We start from the raw sequence: 6,957 nt of genomic DNA, 5'->3' as shown, positions 1-6,957 counted from the left end.
GGGCACTGAGAAACATGAGCCCTGCTCCGCTTTGGAAGGGTGGGTGGGAGAGGGCTGTGATTAGTGCTGTAATGCGGATGCTGGATTACTTGCATTTTCTGTCCTCATTTCCTACATCTGCTCCCTGTCAGTGTAGGTTATTTTAACTTCATGGCTCTCGCTGTCTTCCGTAGGGTATCAAAGTACTGGATTGCGTTTGCAGCATATTCTGAGATCTAGGGACAAGAGTGGCAATTTGCTGCTTCTCTTTTTGAAAGTATATTTAATGTTAAGAATAAGAATAAGAATTGTTATCCCATTATCTAACTATGGAACAAACTTTCAAAGGGGGTGGCATCTTAAATAAAACCGTACTTCTTGTAGTTGGGTTCATCTTTCCATTTAAGGGTACTTGTTAGGAATGGTGTTGGCCCAGTTTCAATAAATCACGTCTGGCATTTTTTCTTTTGGTTTTGCTGATCAAATCAATGTGATAGCCTCTTTAAGGCAGCATGTCTCAAGATTATAAAAAAACATCATGGCAATTTGCAAAAGCAGGTTGTCTTTGTATTTGTGACTGATGTTTCTGGCTCTCTGTTTCCCTAGGCATTCTTGCCAACATTTACATACTCATTGAAGGTGTCTCCACTCATAGAAAAAATAAGTGATCACAAGGATTTTAAGAAGCTTCTCAGGACACGGAATAACGTACTAGTGCTCTATTCCAAATCTGGTAAGTCCTTTTTTTTTTCCTTTCTTTTTTTTTTTTTTTTTTTTATTTGATGTCACACCTCTTTGTGCCCAGCAAGGTGTGTACCAAGGGGCTCCTATGTGAGTTTCAAGGGCTCCTTCAGGACTTCTTTGGTGTCCTTTGTTTTAATTCAGAGGCTCCTGATGTTCCAAGATTGGAGTCATCTTAATTCAGCCTTCTAATTGCTCTGTCACATTGGCAAAAATGTACTTTATTCTGGCTTTGTCTCCAGAACTGGCTCCCTGTAATAAGAGCTTTCTGGTGTGTTTATCACAGTAGTTTGCAAGTTTCGATTTCCTGGTGACACTGAAAGGCTTAATGAATAGTTACAGTACTGAAATCAATCCATCTTTGCTTCTGACAGTTTTGAGTGTCCCGTGGTTGTCTTTCAGCTTTAATTAACAAAATATCAAAATAAAAAAAGAACTGATGTGTAAGATGGAAAATGACTCATCTCACATTATGCCACCTGTCCTCTTGAATCTATTTGTTGTCTCCTCTGTCATTCAGACTCACCTTTCTGGCTGTTTACTTACCTGTTTGCTCTTCCTTTGCTCTGTTCTGCTCCTGCTGTACCTTTTCTCCTTTGTTGCCTTGGTTTTTTGGGAGGTGTTTTGTGTGACACCATGTAAAATGAAGAAACTGTCTTTAAACTCGATACACAAGTGCAGAATGCTTTTGTGAATGTGGAAGGCATAGGACAGCAAGAAATAAAATGTGTCACTAAGGTAATTTTCCTTAGTGCTGTACTGTTTTTGTTACTGCTTCCTTCTTCTTCCTCTAGGTGGGCAGGACAAGATAATGCCTTGTTTGGGTGTTGGGTCCTCCTTTTCTGACCTGTTGCAAGGGTCTTGTGTCAATTAAACACAGTGGTGGTAGAGTTGCTCTGGGTTCGTAGTGTCTCAAATTGGAGCAGTATATGGTGACCAATATCCTTCTCCCCCTTCCCCCTCAGTATCAGAGAATTTTTCAGACAAAGATGTGCAGGTGCTGGAGTAATTAACTTTTTTCCCTAAAGATATGCTTATTCTGAAACAGTTAAAATTATATACATGGCTTATTTTTTGTTAAAATACTTGTGTTTTGCTATAGTGGGGAACTTTGAGCACTTGAACTTGGTCAAATCGTTTTGTAGTAACAGGTTCAAAGTGAAAATCATAAAAGAGTTTCTAATGCTTTTTGATTTTTGAAAGGAACACTTTAGATAAAAAGACATCTGTATTATTCAGCTTCTTAAAGGGAAAATTTTCTTTTTATGCTTAATATTTTAAGTGGTGGTTGCTTTCATTTTTAGCAGCACAACCAGAACACTTCAGCTGTGACACTCATCTAATAAATGTTGCCCTATGGGCATTATTCAAAAGCTGTGTTATGGAGATTTCTTTTCTGTTTTTGTTATTTAATTGGTTGGTTTTAGCAGTCTAAAGCACTGCATGCAGAGCTGACTGTGGAATTAATGTTTCTTCCTAGAACAGTGATCCTTGCACAATTAGAATTCTCTTGCTCAGCTGTCACCCAGAAAGAGGAGAGGGGAAAAAAGAGATGGGCATTTGGAGGTGCAGTTTCAATCCCAGATATACATCCCCCAGCTGTGATGAGATGTTGGCTGGCAGCTGGTCATACTGCTGGAACAAAGGCTTTGCTTCCTATCTGAGCAAACTAGCTGTCACTTTCTATTGCAAGCAGAAAATTCATTGGTTTTGGGAGGTGTCACAATTCGTAGGGGATGTTTAGTGCCCCCTACCAGCTGGGTATCCTGCCAGGGCTTCTCAGCTACTGAGTCTGCTGGGATGAGTGGGTCGCTGAATGCTTATTTTTAAAAGTGTATTTGTCAAACTGTTCCACTCTAAGTACATGCAGAGAATTCCCCCACCTGTCCTAAGTCCCTGTGTTGGAAAGAAGTGGCAATTGCATGTTCTGGGTATTGGGGGTATGAGAGTTTCTTGAGAACTGGTGTTTGTGGGTTGGTATCTCTGATGGCATCAGGCCCAAGCAAAGTCTGTCAAATACAAAGAGGCTGTTTCTGGCTCAGGAGATTGTCGAGGTAAAATCTGTGAAGGTTTAGAGATGGTTTGGTGGGGTATCCCTACACACTGGCTCTACGTGTCTACTCTGACATCTACAGGCCCTCACTTCCTCAAATGCTGGAGACAAGATATTGGTCTACAGAAACATTCAGTCTGACCCAATATAGCCATTCTTACACTCAGTTACTTGGAGTAGTTGTGGAGATCTGGAAGAGGCTTTGGGTTTCTATTTTCTGTTTATTGAGGAAGGAAGCAGTTCCTGTTAGGTTTTTTGGGGGAATGGATACTTACTTGTACTGCTATATTTTTCTCTCTTCTGTTTATTTTTAATACCATTTATAAGACTCTTTTAGGAATGGTGGTGTTTTGCAAAATCTACACATGTGGCACAGCATTATAAAAATCTCTGTTGAGTGTAATACAGCCAGTACTTGGAAGGACCTTTTCCGGGTACTGCTCATGACTGTTGGTTTGGGTATCTCCCAGAGTTAGGAGAATAAAGTCTGTTATTTTCTGTGTATAGCTGGGGTACAATTAGGGAGACAGAGATGCTGAATGACTTGCCCTTACAGCTGATGAAAGTCCTAAATGAAATTGCTCTAATTAGCAGGCAGTGGTACAAACTGGTTCATGCCCAGCCATAGGGGAAAAAGGCAGTGTGGGGATGAAAGCTATAGGAGAGGACACAGTATACCTCCATAAATGTAGCTCAGGGAGCGTGTCTGGAAATACCAATTTCAGTGTGTTGATTAAGGGGGTAGAGGAAAGCCACCCAGCTTCAGCTGCAGCCAGCTTTCCTTCTAGTTTACAGAAGATTTTACTGATCCCTGTTATATTGGTTTCTTCAAATGAGACAAACTGTTCTTTGAGTGCTTCAGAACACAGAAATGCAACATTGTGTTGTTTTGTGTGGACTAGTAATGCTGTTGTTAATTTAGTTTTATTATTTAATTTTGTCTTCCAGCTGCTGCTGCTGAAAGCTCGCTCAGGTTACTGTCCAGCGTGGCCCAGGAGGTGAAAGGACGAGGTACTATAAGCTGGATAGACTGTGGGTACGTGTCATGCTCTTTTCCTTCTTATTTTCCCTTTCCCATTCTGGCTTTTATTGCTATCTTAGCTTTTTTGATGGCTCTGAAACTTTTTGTCTTTAACTGGACCCACATAATTCTGTGCAGTTTCTTCTGTAGGGAGCCTGTATCTTCCCATCTTCTCTTCCTTTGTGTGGAGGGGGATAATTTTTTTCCTTATGGCTGTTGTTACTTCTCTGACAGCATGTTTTTCAGCCTGAAGCTGAAAGCCCAGCTAACACTGCCTTTCATAGGGGACACACAGAGTGTAAGCTTTTTTTTCACAAGCCAGGGGAGGAGGAATCCCACATGTTGTGCCTCAGCTGGAGGGCAATGCAATTCTGCTCTGACAGCAAATGTTGTGTGAGCAGTAAGCCTGTTTACTTGGTTTTGAAGCATCCACCCATTTGTGTTTCTCAATAAAATGTGCTTTCTTTTAAAGACCTTCCTCTGTGCTGGTATAGGTTCCTGGCAATTTTTAATGTGAAGGCAGAGAAACTTGTTTTTGTAAGTGGTTGTGTGTGTGGGGAGGAGTGAACAGGTGTGTACTTTCTGTTTTGCAGATGTGAAAATCTCTGCTGTGGGTCAACTCAATAACATGTTGCTTGTGGTTTTAGCCTGTGTATTGTAGTGCCTCTGCAGCTTTGAGAGCTTTGCCTGCGGGTGGCAAGTTTCTCTTCTTGTGCTACAGAGGAGCAGCTTGCTGCCTACCTGTGTGTTGGGGTGGATTGCCATGGTATGAACAGATTGTACACACTATTACATACATCATGTACACTGTGCACGAATGTAAGTCAGCTCTGCACATCATGTGGCTCCCTTAAAATTTACACTTTTGAAACTAACCCCCATCCATCAAGCAGTGACCCAGAATAAGTCGTTGGTTAATGCAAGTTAACGTGGGTTTGTGTTAGTTAACCTTCCCTGCTCTCCTCCTGCCACCAGGCAGGTATCTCTCCTGTGGAGTCCTCTGCCTCTGCCTTCTGTTTGCACTCTGCTGGGCTTGTCCGAGTGCACACACACTTTCATCTCTGCCCAACTGGTGCGGACAGAGTTCCAAGCCATTTGTTGGCAGAAAGCAGGGCTGTTCCTCAGAGGTCAGTGAAGCCTGCACCACTTGCCACCTGCTAAAAAGCCAGTGGCATACCTCTGAAATCCATGAAAACCTGTCTCATTTCTAACGAAAACATTGATAAGTAATTTTTTGTTGTCAACAGTGAGGGCTAGCAAATAGGGTACTGAGCCAGCCTCTTGGCTTCAGTTTCTAATTGGCTTCAGTTTCCGAGTATGGACTGGTTGCTACCTTTTTGTGTCTTTTGTTTTAGGCTACCTCTGTGTTGGAGGACTTACTGCTTACTCTGTGTGTGTGTATGTGGCATCTGTATACAAATGCTGGATGATGAGGCTGTTCAGCTGGCCCTTCAAAATGCTGCTGTAATACAACTAAGCAATAACTCTCTTCAGGGTTTATTTTAATTCTGGGTTGGAGAAAGACAGATTCCATGTTTAGGACTTCAGTTTGAAATCCAGAGAAGTTTTGTCACTTAGTTCAACGGGTCAGTCTCTGCTCCTGAGTTTGTAAGGAATGGTGATGGGGAGGGAAATGTATTGTTTGGTTTTGCTGTAAAATAAACTTCAATTCATCAAACTCTAATATAATCTCATTTTCCAAATGTTGACTTCTAGAACAAGCTTTGTTACGAAAGTTATTTTCAAGAAATGTATTTTCAAGTCTCTCCCATTCAAGGCTTTAATACTTTTCATAGGAAGCTTGGTACTTGCAGTGCCTTTCCTCTCACCATGATTTAAGTTAAGCTTCTGGTTCCTGTTGAAAGGTGAGTTAATATCAGACAGTGAAGCAGCCTGGTGAAAGTCATGCTGTAAGGGGTTGGAAGACCTGGGAATAGATTAGTAGGTCCCCCAAATTTTATTTGATGCCAATATTGCTACAATCAGATTGCCCCTTGCTGAGTGGCAGGCAGTGACCAGGATGTTGTAACATGGCAATAGGTGTAATTCTCTCTTTGACGTAAAGCAGAGCTGCCTTTCATGTCTTGTTTGGGAAGAACCTGGAAAAAATAGCTGGGCATTTTTCAGAGATGGACTTCTACCCCTTCTATCTTTCCTGCTATGGGATATCATAATATTGTGAACTTGCCTCATGGGGCAAGGTAAGCTGGAAGACTGGCTTGTGGTAGAGGAGGTTTTGGTGGATGCAAAAAGAAACCCTGAACAAATAGTTTGAGCCTCCGAACCAAGTTTTGTGGTCGATTTGCTTGTTAAGCTTTTGAAGCATTCTGAAATCAATCTAGTAGTGTTGAAGTAGCTTTTAAACAATTTTTTTTTTCATGAAAGGTTTCTTTCCTTTGCTTATTGCTTTCTAAAATATTGTATATAGGTGGCTGCAAACCACTGCCCACCTCGTTGCAGTGGTAATACCAGAGGCTGCCATAGTGCTGTCTCACAGAGGGCCAGTTGTAGGGCCTGGACAGCTGAGTCCTACCAGAGTGGCTCAAACCATTCTCTTGCAGCAAGTATGATGAGAGGCTTATTTGCAAGTCTTCATGCTGAAACAAACAGCACACAGATGCAGGGATATTTACAGCACAGGCTCAATTTGTTTTACAAATACTGACAAGAAATGCCTTGTTTGGCAGCAATATTTAGCAGGAAATTTTGGCTTTGCTCTTCACATCCCTCTGTACTGGGCTTCTTTGCCTTCAGATCCAAGCATTGGCAAGGCTGGCATACATGCAGAGTTGTGGTTTATGCCTCTGCTTCCCTGTGGCGATGACAGCAGTCCTTTTCTTTCCTTTTTCTTTACTGACGGTGCTTTTTTTGTTTCTTGTCGTTCTCCTTCCCCTCGTTTTCAGGAGAAGGCAAGAACATTCTGCTGCGCAGACAGAGATCAGTGTGGATTGCTGAGTCTCGGCAGCATGGTCTGTATTTCATGCAGTGGAGGGGAGTGTGCAGGTTGGTGGCTGGAAGTGGACTTCCTAATGCTGGTTTGCATGGAAACCGTGCTCCTTGGCCTTGGCTTCTATTGTATCTGTGGTATAAGACAGAGATCAGCTTTGAGCTTTCAGTTACAGGTTGAGTGGTCTCAGGGAGAGAGGGAAGTTTGTTTTTCAGT

At 42.0% G+C, this 6,957-nt stretch overlaps 1 protein-coding gene across 1 annotated transcript in view; it reads left to right on the top strand.

Moving 5' to 3' along the window:
* Positions 1-578: 578 nt before the first annotated feature.
* The window catches only part of PDIA5 (protein disulfide isomerase family A member 5), an 88,929-nt gene continuing 82,550 nt past the window's right edge, over positions 579-6,957 (top strand). Inside the window, exons 1-2 of the mRNA XM_017740244.1 lie at positions 579-712; positions 3,722-3,809. The gene's annotated coding sequence lies outside the window, so the exon portion shown is untranslated. The remainder of the gene's footprint in view (positions 713-3,721; positions 3,810-6,957) is intronic.

Source organism: Corvus brachyrhynchos, unplaced genomic scaffold (genome assembly GCF_000691975.1).
Source record: "Corvus brachyrhynchos isolate BGI_N302 unplaced genomic scaffold, ASM69197v1 scaffold126, whole genome shotgun sequence".
Lineage (NCBI taxonomy): Eukaryota > Metazoa > Chordata > Aves > Passeriformes > Corvidae > Corvus > Corvus brachyrhynchos.
Note: the sequence above shows the minus strand (reverse complement) of the source record. Positions and strands in the feature narration are given on the sequence as shown.